This window comes from Danio rerio, chromosome 7 (assembly GCF_049306965.1).
Source record: "Danio rerio strain Tuebingen ecotype United States chromosome 7, GRCz12tu, whole genome shotgun sequence".
In the NCBI taxonomy this organism is placed as follows: Eukaryota; Metazoa; Chordata; class Actinopteri; order Cypriniformes; family Danionidae; genus Danio; species Danio rerio.
The window spans coordinates 74904093-74915493 of record NC_133182.1 but is presented as its reverse complement, the minus strand read 5'-3'; the positions used below and the strand labels follow the sequence as shown (position 1 = coordinate 74915493).

The following is an 11401-nucleotide window of genomic DNA, read 5'->3' as shown; positions in this document are numbered from 1 at the left end:
CTGACTATACAATGTGATTATTGAGTTACCATTAATGTCTTTAATTATATTATTTATTTAAAAAAATTATTAGGAAGCATTTGTTCAGTTTTTAGTCAAGTGCATCCAGAAATTTCCTGTCAGTGCTTCCCCTAGTTCTGTCGCTTCTGTGATGTTGACCGATATTCTTAAAAGTGTTTTTTTTTAACCCAACATTGGGTCAAACATGAACAAACCCAACTGTTAAAAGTGTAATTTAAAGTTGATTGGAAAAAAATGAACCCAACCATGGGTTTGTCCATATTTAATCCAATGTTGAGTTAAAACAACCCAGCATTTTTGTTATTCTTTGGAATAAGAGCAAAGACAGAACGTTGGGTCAAACATGCACAAACCCAACCGTAAAAAGTGTAATTTAAAGTTAATTGGAAAAACGAACCCAACCATGGGTTTGTCCATATTTGACCCAACGTTAAGTTAAAACAACCCATTGTTTGTTTTTTTAGAGTGTAAGAGCAAAGAAGGTTTTCCATGCTTTCATGGCGAAATGATAATGCTACATACTGAAGAAAATGCTGGGCTATTTCAACCCAAAAATTATTTAGGTATAAATAGGACAAACTAAACGCATGGGTGTTGTTGTTTGAATTGAGTTAATACTTCAGTTTTAACCCGATGGTTGGGTTTGTGCATATTTCACCCACATTTAGGTTGAAATAACCTAGCAATGCAGGTAGAATAATATAATGAAAACATCTTAATTGCATCACTTGCATAGTTAAAAGCACGAATAAAGCACCATGTAATAACTGGCTGCGTTTAAAATTGCATACTTCGCTAGTATAGTATGCAAGCCGAGAAGTACGTCCAAATTCATAGAATTCGAAAAACAATATGCGACATGTACCCGGATGACCTACTACTTCCGGCGAGATTCTGAATTGCGCGTTGGACGCAACACTACCGCATGATGTCCCGTGAGAGAATTGATGAGTGGGAGTAAAGCGATGCAACTCATTCGGCTAGGTCACGTGATCATGTCAAAATGGCTGATGTAGCATGCCCGAGTTCCATTCACACCGCTCGCATTCATACTGTACAGAACATACTTTTCTAACGGTCAAGTAGTACATTTAAAGTCAAATGCAGTACCTACTGAGTAGTGTTCGATTTTGGATGCAGCTTATGATTTTGTCCACAACCCAGCAAGTAAAAATGGAATTAAATTAGAGCTAGAATACTTCGCTGATAAAAACATAGTAAAGGCTCATACACACTGGGACGATTTTCGTTTGTGTTTTATTGCCAGCGTTTTTCGACACTTTTCCGGATTCAAACCTAAGCGATTTATTTATTTTTTTCTCCCCCCACTGGCGTCGAGCACAAGAGTATGCAAAATAACTCCTTGACGTTAGATGGCGATACAACTTTAAGCTCCTGATACCCGCTTGTAACAGAAGAAGACAGAACGTTGACACCCTTGTTATGAATGGATCAAGTAGCAGCTCCAGCTCTAGAGATGAAGAAATGATTATTGTTCATCAGAGCAATAAGCAGCTCCTCGTTCATATCACCTCATCTTCTTCAATGTGCGCTCGCATTGACAGGTTTGCGCTTGAGCGCCTCCAAATGCTGTTTACTGTAACTTCAGCAGCTCTGTGCATGTGAACTAAAGTGTCGATCTGATTGGTGGAGAAGGTTTTGATGTGGCACGTCAAACCAAAAAAACGAGCCTTAGATGTTTCTTTTAAAAATGACACTTACGGCTGCCGTTTTGCGCGTTGGTGTGCACGATCACACATATTTATTTAGTCACGAGGCGTAAACTGTTGACTGAAAACGTGAGCCAAAAGCGTCCCGGTGTGCAGTCCTTCAGGCTGTAAAATCGATTTGTGAGTCAATGAGTTTACATGACGGTTTAATGTCCAACATATATAATAGTCCCATTCAAGACATGCAAAAGCTTTAAAAATCACATCTCATGTCATGCAATAAAATAAGTAGATTGGAGGCGTTTAAAGGGATAGTTCACGCAAAACTAAAAATTCTGTCAACAAAGTTATTTTGAAATCTTCTGAAACTGGTAACCACAGACTTTCATTGTAGTTGGTTTTTTTGCAAGACAATGTTTACAGGTTTCTATCATTATCCAATATATTTTGTGTTCAACAGAGGAAAGAAACTCTGAAACCACTTGAGGGTGAGTAAATAGTGGAATAGATTCATTTTTGAGTGAACTGTCCCTTTAAGCAAAAAGGATGATGGAACCAGAAATGCTAACATGCAACAAATTTCTTTATTTAGGCCTACAAAACATTGCATCCCTGCTTATCGATGCAGTTTTATGTGTAAAATAGCAACTCCGTTTGTGAGTTTGTTTTATTTTAAATATGGGGTCAGTTTGGCATTGGTAACAGCACTGAAGGGTTTATTATGAGCTACATTCCAGTGGATGGTAGTACGCTTCTGCATTTCCTTCTTTCTATGGATGTGTGAAAATTAATCAAATCATATCCTTACCTCACTTTTGTATACATGTTGAGTACAGCGCCCCCATGGTAAAAGCATGTCATCTCCCTATAATGATCAGGGCACCTGCACACTAGACACTGAGTCGTATTAGAATTTCTGCAATAGTGCTGATTAACAAGTAATAGTGACTCTCCGCATACATAATAAAAGTTGCATTTACATAATATATATATATATTTATAAAATACTATACACACACACACACACACACACACACACACACATATATATATATACACACACACACATAAATACACATATATATATACACACATATACATACATGCATGCTTGCCTGTGTATATACTTGCATGTATATTAATATATATAATTTTATGCTAAATAAATTTAGATTTCTGTCTATACATGTATATATTGATGTGTGCATTTATAAATGTACACATCAATGTATATGCTTTCAAATTTTTACTTGTATATTCATATTTATATATAATTTTGTTATATTTGGATATTTTGTATATAGCTAAATATTTTCTCTACATGTATATACATTTAAACATGAATGTGTGTATATTTATTATGGATATATAAATGTACATACACCAAATTACTTTAGATATGTTTATATATATATATATACACACACACACACACATACACACACACACACACATATATATATATATATATATATATATATATATATATATATATATATATATATATATATATATATATATATATAAATATAATTTTATGTATAGATATTTAACATATAAATTAACATTTTCTGTGCATGCATATCTATTTCTAGAAGTGTATATATGTGTGCATATATATTACCTGTGTGCATATATCACATACATATACATACACACATATATACACACACACACACACACGTATACAGATAAGCATACACACACACATATATATATATATATATACACATATATATATATATATATATATATATATATATATATATATATATATATATATACATGCACACACACGCAAAATAAACACCATGTGCACAAAGATGATAGTGTAAACGAAAACATTTTGTTTGTGATTTAGTCATGATTAATCGTTAAGCAGCACTACACACAAAAGCACAACCAGTTTAGATTCAGGTTTGGTCCCATAACCGATCATGTTATCTTGTTTGTATAATGATCATTTTGAAGTTCCTATCTAAAATCGTAGGCCGTTTCTGGTGTGTAGTTGCCCTTTAACTCAGCGCACATGCTTTCCATGTTTTTATTTGCTGTGATCCGCATCTAGGAAAACCCTGTTGTTCTTCCGTAGAGCCTCACGTAATCATGTAACATAGACGTTTGTCACTTTGATGCAATGAAATGTTCTGCACTTATTTCCCCTCACCTGTAGTATTACAGTAAATGTTTCACCGTTATATAATTCGAAACCACATAAAAAAACAAAACAAATGAAAAACAATCAAACGTTTGTATGCTTGTACAGGTATGAAGTTACGTTTTTGTATAGTATTAGCTTGTCAATAACGCCTTAACATGTGCATTGTTTGTCAACAATGCGAACAAGTGACTCCCGAGATTTGGCATCATTGGGTTCTGGTGGTGTAAATCAGTGGCTCGGGTCGCTCACTGACAACAATTGGTGACGTTGCACTTACTGATTGTAAGACGATATTTAGTTTTTCGGACTAGCTCATAATGTGTATCTTTGTGGAACACGATGCAAGCTTAATATAAATTCTAAATCTTTAATATTTATATATTGGGTTTAATAGTAAGGACAGAATTGAAGATTGATGCTTTCCACTGTCAGAAATACAGTCCTGTGTTTTCAGATATTTTCCCATCTCACAAAACCAGGTTTTGACCCAAAATCAAAATGGGAAGAGGTTGTAAAATTAAGACTATTAATGGAGGAAAGATTATATTTATTTAGATTTTTTTTTTTTGGGTGAAATAGTACCTCCGTCAAGCTTGAGAACATGTGAAAAGTTAATTTGAGAAAAAGTAAGAGCAGTTGTGCATATGGAGGCTTGTTTCTATCATATAATAAAAAAAGTTATTGTGACTTCTCTTAAAGGGATAGTTCACCCAAAAATATAAATTTGCTCACCCTCATGTGGTTATAAAGCATTAAGGTTCTTCTGTTGAACACAAAAAAAGATATTTTGGTAAAGGGTGAAAACCTGGAACTGTTGACTTGTATAGTAGGACAAACAAATATAAGTCAATGGTTCTAGGTTTTCAGCAATTAATTTTTCCCTCTTATTCTCTAAATTCCGACTGGATTTCTCTTTTATAGGTTTTCTTGAAGTTTTGTCATTATTATTTTTCGCAATTCTGAGTTTGCATTTTCAGACTTTTCTCCTCAGAATTGTGACTGCCTTGAAATATGCAACTTCACAGGCCGGTGGTTCTCAGTCTCGGTCCTGGAAGGTCGATGTCTTCAGATTTTACCTCCAACCTCAATCAGACACACCTGGGCTAGCTAATCAAGCTCTAATGCTGTGGTCATACTAGAGTTTGTGTGTGCAAAATACTGTAGTACGGCACTGCGAAAAGGGCCGGGATTAAACAAGATGATTAAACAAAAAAGCGAGTGATTGGTCCATGTTTTAAATTAAATGAAATTATGCGATTTCGACCTGCGAAACTTGTCGCTCAAGCTTGTGTTTCCGGTCTGACGGATTCGCGTGCGTATGAATGGAAGTCTATGGGGAGAAAAGTCCAGTGTGACCTCAGTTTCACTAGGCTTTCTAGAAACATCCTTGCATGTGTGTTGAGGCAAGTTGGACCTTAAATCTCCATGATACTGGACCTCCAGGACCGGGTTTGAGAAACTGACATAGGCCTTTATAAAAAAATTTGACATTTAATTCTAACTTCTTTTTTCTAAATTGACTTTCCAGATACTAATGCAAATTTAATGCCATTTATGCCAAGTATTGTGACTATTTCTTGCAGAGCTCAGAGTATTGACTTTCTTGCAACTCTGGGTTAATAAAACATCCTGAATTGTGAGAAATTAACTTGAAATTATTATTTTTGTCTAGCAAAATAAGTTAAATAAGTGGAAGTTGTGCAATTTTATTTATTTTTTTCTCAATGGTAACAGTTGTGAGTTTTTCCAACATAATCTCACAACAATTTGTAACTTTTTGATAGAGTGGCTAATTCATATTTGTAAAATCTCAGTCGTACATTTTAGTACAATTCCCAAATAAAAATCGTATCTTTCCATACAAATAAAATCATACAAATTTAGCACTTTTCTGACAATTTTTCAAACAAATTAAATGGTATAAATTTACCACTTTTTTGCAAATGCATAAACAGTTAATAGGCTTTGTCGCAACTTTGGATAAAAAAATTGTCTAAATTAACTGAGAAATATATTTTACATTAAAATTTTCTTCCAATTCATTTGTTGAGATCTTGCAACTGTTAGGATTGAGGAAAAAAAATCAATTGAGAGTTTTTCCCAACATATTCTCACAACAATTTGTAACTTTTTGATTTAGTGGCTAATTCATATTTGTACGATCTCCTTCATACATTTTAGTACAATTCACACATCCCAAAATAAAAAATCGTATCTTGTCAAACAAATTAAATCATAAGAATTTACCACTTTTCTGACAATGCGTAAGTGATAAATTGGCTTTTTCGCAACTTTGGATGAAAAAATGGTCTAAATTAACAGAGAAATATATTTTTTTATTAATTTTCTTGCAATTCGTAAGTCGAAATCTTGCAATTGATTTTTTTTCCTCAATCGTAACAGTTGTGAGTTTTTCCCAAAATATTCTCACAGCAATTTGTAACTTTGATTTAGAGTGGCTAATTCATATTTGATTTGATCTCAGTCATACATTTTAGTACAATTCGCACATTCCCAAATAAAAAGCGTATCTTTTCAAGCAAATTAAATTGTACGAATTAGCCACTTTTCTGACAATGCGTAAAATATAGTTTATAGGCTCTTTCACAACTCTGGGTGGGAAAAAAAGTGAATTGTGAGAAATAAACTTAATTCTAACTTTTTTTTTGTTCTTGCAATTCATAAGTTTACATTTTGCAATTGAATTTTTTAATTCTCAGTTGTAACTTGTAGACAATTGTGAGTTTTTCAGATTGTAACTTCAATTTATTGGCTAATTCATACTAATTTGTACAATCTCATTGCTCATTCACCAATGAGGTTTAGGGGTGTGGTTTGGGGGCACGGCTCCTTTTTAAATAACATATATTTTCATATGAATGAAATTGTACAAATTAAAGCATAAAATAGTTATGTTTCCTCATGAGATCTGGCTGATTATTCTCAGAACTAAGACTTTGTTGTTGTTGCGGGGTTATCACATGTCTAATATATTTTTCTTCTTAGGATTGAAACTTAATCAGTTAAACTGGTTAAAAGAACAATTAAAAGGAAAGTCTGACTTCTTTATATTATTTTGTGGTTAGTTACTTAAAGTGAGTTTATTTGTTGCTCTAAAAGCAACACGTTGACTTCAAAAAGTGAGTTAACCCACTTGGAACTGTTAAATTGACTTAATTTTAACATATATGCTCATTGTTCATTTTACTTAATAATTTAAAGGCGACCTATTATGCAAAAATCACTTTTATAGGGGTTTAAACACAATAATGTGTGGCAGCAGTCTGAATATAACCCAGCTTCTAATGGTAAAAATGTATTTATTTTTAATTGTCACACTTGATAACAGTCTGCAGAAACACTTTGAATGAGATTCTCCCTACGTGTCATCAGAGGGGGAACGCCCCGCCCATTGGTGATGATCTCTCCGTCATTAGCATAAGACATTAGTCCTGTTTTGAATCTGCCACTATGCTGACACACAGGCATTTGTAGCTCCGCCCTCTTTTAAAAAGAGCACAATCTCATTTGAATTTAATGACAATGACCAAAAAGCCACAATTAGGATCAAAGCCTAAAAAGGGCAGTTTTAAACATTACTTGTGTGGTATTTTGAGCAAAAGCATCTCATAAACACTTGAGCAACATCAGAAATGCATTTTACATCTTTTAAAAAGTGGTATAAGGGGCCCCTTCAAAGGCAACAGGTTTACCCACATTTAAGTTCAGCCAACTTTTGCTTTTTTACAGTACTCAAATAAGCTTCCATATGCACAATAAAGCCTGAATCCTGGGAAATATTTTACCGAAGCCCCTTTTTGTTGACAGTCAGTGAGAGATTTTAGCTGACATGTTTTCTTTTGTGAGCTGTGAGAACGGAGAATAACCATCCAGGTTATGGATGAATGTGCAGTACTCCGTATCCGTAACATTTCCGTGAGTTTTAGTAGTATCATTGCTTTAAACATCTGATTTGCTTTGGTTTATTTTTCTTTATTTTGAATGTATATGTTGTTTTGTGAGGCTTTCTGAAACTAAAACACAGCAGTTTGTGTAAATCCCAGACAGTAATGTGGACTGAAATCAAACGTTTTTGAAAGAAATCTCTCTCTCTATATATACATATACTCTCACATTTGACATTGTACTTCTTGGCACTAAGTGACAATGCTTTTTTTTTTTTTAATGTGATGTGTGACCGGTTTTAAAAATGAGATGGCATCTTTGTTTAATGCATAAAATCTGCGAAAATATATGCAACGATGTACGTGTAATATTCAATCCTCGAGTATAATCCAGGTTGTATAAACTTTGTATAGTACATTTTAATATCGTATGGCCGTACCGACATGTATTAATTCTTCTCAGAAGCCTTAGAGTCGTCTACCCAAAGTGCTCCCTTAGACTTACCCTACACCTACCTGAACTTTACAAAAGCATTAATAACTATATTTTGTTGCGTTTTTATTTGTACCCTTCTTTTTTGAATAAAATAGATTTGTACTGTATATTTGTACCTCTCTGTGAACTACTTAGGGCTGTTCTGTTTGTTTTTCTTCCTGTTTTAATTCTATGTAAGGACACAAAGATATTGTATTTTTATTGTTACAGCTAACTTCTTGGAAAACATTGCATTTATCTTGTTTGTTAAGTAAACACAATATAATATATATATATCTATATAATATTAACATGCTGGCTCGACGTCTGTTTTTTTTTCCGTATGCATTCCATTATTAAATTGTCATAATGGGGTTGTAAATGTGCATTGACGCAGAATTCAGTGCATCGGTTACATAATTAATTCTAGATTACAATAATACCCAATGTATTATGCATACTTTTTTAAACTTCTGAAATACAAACGTTGAGTGTGTGAATCTTTAATTTGGTGTATTGATCTTGTTTGTTTTTAGTAATTTACTTATGTGTATATATTAATATCTGCATGTTTAGAATCGCTCTGAAAATGAATAGTTGGATCAAGTACACAGAAAAATATACTGATGATTCATTGGTGGTGGTTGCAGATAATTTATATGGGCTGAATTTAAGGTTCACCGGAAAAGGTGGTTTGCCATTTCCAGTTTGGAGGAAAGTCCTTACCCCAGGTGGAGGAGTTCAAGTATCTTTGGGTTGTGTTAATGTGAGATTGACTGGCGGATTGGTGCAGCAGTAATGTGGTCGATGTATCGGTCCGTTATGGTAAAGAAGGATATGAGCCGAATGGCAAAGCTCTCGATTTACCGGTCAATCTACGTTCCTACTCTCACCTATGGTCATGACTGAAAGAACAAGATGTCGAATACAAGCGACTGAAATTTGTTTCCTTCACAGGGTGGCTGGCTGTACCCTTATAGAGAGGAATTCGGAGTTGAGCCGTTGCTCCTCCACATTAAGAGAAGTCAGCTGAGGTAGCTCGGGCATCTGTTTCGGATGCATACCTAGGGAGGTGTTACAAGCATGTCCCACCGGGTGGAAACCCCAGGGAAGACCCAGGACACGCTGGGCGGATGTCTCTGGGCTTGCCTGGGAACGCCTCGGGATCCCCCCCCTGGAGATGCTGGAGGAATTGTCTGAGGTTCTCTCCTGAGACTGCGGCCCCCATGACCTGGCCCTGGAAAAGCGGATGAAAGTTTAATTTGTTTGTTTAAATTCAGCCCATATAAATTGTTTGCGACCACTTGTTTTTTCATAGGGATTTTTAAAAGACTGGCATAATGAGCCATAATTTAAATCAGCCAGCTATAAAGAGAAAAGACCAGAGTAAAAGACTTATGTGAAACAATTTACTCGTTACATATATAAAGATTACAAGGTTAACAGTTATTTAAATAATAATATATAAATTTTATATATATATATATATATATAAATAATGAAGAAAATCAGTTTTTGTTTTGCTATTTTTGCCTAAAATTCTGATTAAATTCAGTACATAAAGTATAATTATTTACAATAGTTTATTTTACAATAGGTCTCGAAATCTGAGATCTCTAATTATTTCATATTTATTCTTTCATTAAAAATATGAGCTCAACTGTTTTTTAATATTAATATTTCTGGAATTAAATCACACTTTTCACATAGTGGAGATTAAAATGACAGCACAACCTTCAAGTTCCTGCATTTTGAGCTCACTGTTTAGCGTTAGTCTTATTCAACTTTGATTAACAAAAGTTAAATAGCAGTTTTTAAAACATATTTTATGAGTTGTATATATATATATTCTGAAGCATTAGATAACACTGACCAAAATTAGAGAGGACTTTCAGATACAAAGTTCCAACCAAACCCTGTTTAACTAAACCGCAATCTTTCCAGGTATCATAATGGGGAGCTTTTGTAAAGTGACTGAAACCCTCCGAAAGATTCTCCGGATAAAAAACTAAAAGATGAAGACCCTATCAGACACAGCAAGAGAAGCTGATCCTAGATCTGTGATTTTATAGGGCTGGGTGATTAATGGAAATCTAATTGCAAATCAAATTGAGCAAAGCTGTGATCTCTGAAGGCCAGAGGGCCATTATGTGGAAACTGCAAGCACCTACAAAGAAGAAACTCGGGCAATCCCTGTAGCATTGCAATATGAACAAGGGGTATGTACCAATCTGCACCCTTGTTTAGTAGTCAGTGCACTGTTCAGGGCGTCAGTGATTTTTAAGCGGCGTCTCATTTGCGAAATTCTTTAGGTGCACTAAAATTTAAGGAAGTTCGGTAGCACAAAATATGAATCACATGACCAAAATCACCAACATGATAACAAACAAGAGATGTTTTATTATAAAAGGAATGCGCTATTTGTTTATTTTTAATATGTACGAACATTGATAAGTTAGGAAAAATTCTAGCAAGCATTTTAAAAATGTTGCTGGGATATGAAACGATTAAATTTATTTAGCTATAATGTGCTTTTAAAAACGCAGCCATTGTTTGTTTCTGAAAGGGATACAGCTCAGGCTGAAAGTTAATAATAATTATTTATATTATTCATTTAATTATCCATCTCATTGTTTTTATTGACGTCTACCCTACACATACTCTTCAGTTATGTGAAAATAGTAATTATTGTTGTATGGTGTCACAAAAATTAGGCGATAATGATGTCTAAGTATCTGCAGCTGTATCCCTTTTAGATTTTACCATGACTTGTGTGAATTTGAAGTAAAAACAGTATTATATGTGGAAAATGGCAGTCATTACCATAGAATGATTGAGATTTTTAACGCTATTTTGTGTAGCGAGCATATCACAGCACTGTATAGTAAATGCTGCTCCATCTGAATGCACGTGCTGGCTTTACTGACAAAAAAACTATTGAAAATCAACTTCGGTTAATCACCCAGCCCTAATTTGTACAATATAGAATCTTTACAATGTCATAAACTCATTAAAGAGGACAAGATATTGTGGAAAAACTCAGCGGTCAATTGATTCAACGCTTCAGCTGGAAAAGCTCTATTGTTCAACAGGTAAGGATGTCTTTCAACATTGAGTGTCTCCACGTTTAAAGGCACAATATGTAAGTATTTGTCAATAAAATATCCAA

At 34.1% G+C, this 11401-nt stretch overlaps 1 long non-coding RNA gene across 1 annotated transcript in view; it reads right to left on the bottom strand.

The window, feature by feature from the left end:
- Positions 1-11401, bottom strand: part of LOC141375205 (uncharacterized) — a 29429-nt gene that overhangs the window by 14054 nt on the left and 3974 nt on the right. Inside the window, exon 2 of the long non-coding RNA XR_012382861.1 lies at positions 9297-9469. This is a non-coding gene — a long non-coding RNA (uncharacterized lncRNA). The remainder of the gene's footprint in view (positions 1-9296; positions 9470-11401) is intronic.